Source organism: Lepisosteus oculatus, chromosome 14, assembly GCF_040954835.1.
Source record: "Lepisosteus oculatus isolate fLepOcu1 chromosome 14, fLepOcu1.hap2, whole genome shotgun sequence".
Lineage (NCBI taxonomy): Eukaryota > Metazoa > Chordata > Actinopteri > Semionotiformes > Lepisosteidae > Lepisosteus > Lepisosteus oculatus.
The window spans coordinates 14,279,246-14,281,044 of NC_090709.1; the positions used below are offsets into that span (position 1 = coordinate 14,279,246).

At 43.0% G+C, this 1,799-nt stretch overlaps 1 non-coding gene across 1 annotated transcript; it reads right to left on the reverse strand.

The window, feature by feature from the left end:
- Positions 1 to 1,358: 1,358 nt before the first annotated feature.
- trnat-agu (transfer RNA threonine (anticodon AGU)) lies at positions 1,359 to 1,432 on the reverse strand. The gene has a single exon. It is a non-coding gene; the product is annotated as a tRNA-Thr (tRNA).
- Between the last annotated feature and the right edge of the window lie 367 nt (positions 1,433 to 1,799).

The following is a 1,799-nucleotide window of genomic DNA, read 5'->3' on the forward strand; positions in this document are numbered from 1 at the left end:
CCCTTTGTCTGTTTTAAAGATACATTATTTTAAACCAGACATAATGAAAGACGTATTAACTAGACACACTTACAAGACACATGAATAGTAGCGGCTCTGAATGCAATACAAATGCCAATGGCGCAATGGATAACGTGTCTGATTACGGATCAGAAGACTTTAGGTTTGTACTCCTTCCTGGTTCGTGAAGAAGCTTTTAAACCTCACTACTCAACACTGACATCGTAGGGTGTGCGGTCCTACACAACCTTACTATCGACTGGATGAGTCTTCTGTTCTATCTCCGATTCTTTCCGCACATTCCTGCTATTTCACCACCGTTATTGTAGGATAACAGCCACAGACACGAGAAGATATACTATTCCGAACAAATGTCTTAAAAAATCACGTTGAAAAAGGTGACAATACGTTTTTGTTTCTTTAACGTAATTAGTGGGGCCAGCAGGGGGCGCTCACCCTGCGGCTCATGTGGGTCCTAAAGACCCAGTGTAGTGACGGGGACACTATACTGTAAAAAACAGGCGCCGTCCTTCGGATGAGACGTAAAACCGAGGTCCTGACTCTCTGTGGTCATTAAAAATCCCAGGGTGTTTCTCGAAAAGAGTAGGGGTGTAACCCTGGCATCCTGGCCAAATTTCCCCATCGGCTGTTATCAATTATGGCCTCCTAACAATCCCCCTCTGTGAATTGGCTTCATTACTCTGCTCTCCTCCCCACTGATAGCTGATGTGTGGTGAGTGTTCTGGCGCACTATGGCTGCCGTCGCATCATCCAGGTGGATGCTGCACATTGGTGGTGGTGGAGGGGAGTCCCCATTACCTGTAAAGCGCTTTGAGTGGAGTGTCCAGAAAAAGCGCTATATAAGTGTAAGCAATTATTATTATTATTATTATTATTATTACTTTTGCCTGTAAAGTTCACATTATTTTCTGTAGCCGCAAATCCCCAATATTTCTGCTGTCTCCCGAGAAACACAAGCGTGGAGTCAAATCATATAAAATAACACAACACATCTATTAATTTAACACCCAGATGTGACAGAACACATGTAAGACTTACACACAGCTTTTAATATGATATAGTGAATTTGCAGGTGTCCTGGGGAGGGAAGACAACTGATATTAAGGAAATACATATTTAAAGGGGATGTAAGTCTTAAATGTGTTTTGTCACATCTGGGTGTTAACTGAATACTTTTTTAGCATTATTTCTTGTGTTTTGACTCTATACTTGTGTTTCTCAGGAGACAGCAGAAATATTGATGTTTACATTTCTATTCACATTCCCGGTGATATTGACTGAGGTAATGCAGAAGCATGTTCTCTATAACAATAAACGGTGCGAGAAGACAGGAAAAAAGGCACCGCTGGGATTTGAACCCAGAATCTCCTGTTTACTAGACAGGCGCTTTAACCAACTAAGCCACGACGCCAGCAGAATTCCCCTCTTTTACTGCCACTTGGACACACCGCTCTGAGACACCTGCGATCAGTAAGCGCTGAGTCGGCTGGCTGAGCACGTTGCCTCCTTTACATTCAATAGGAGCCCCGACTGTAAGAGAAACGAAGAGAAATAGGTTTTATCCGGCACTTTTCATGTCCAATGCACTTGACATCTCCCACGGGCGACAAAGTTCATTTACGACACCTTTCTTTCTTCTTTCAGCAGGAGTACAATAATGGCAACAACATGTTTGGAGTTCGGCATTTCATTTAGTCTGCGGAAACATCGTATCGGAATGAACTGCCCGAGATAAAAGAGTAATTGCGGCTTCAGATCGTTTTTACAGAGCATTGCGT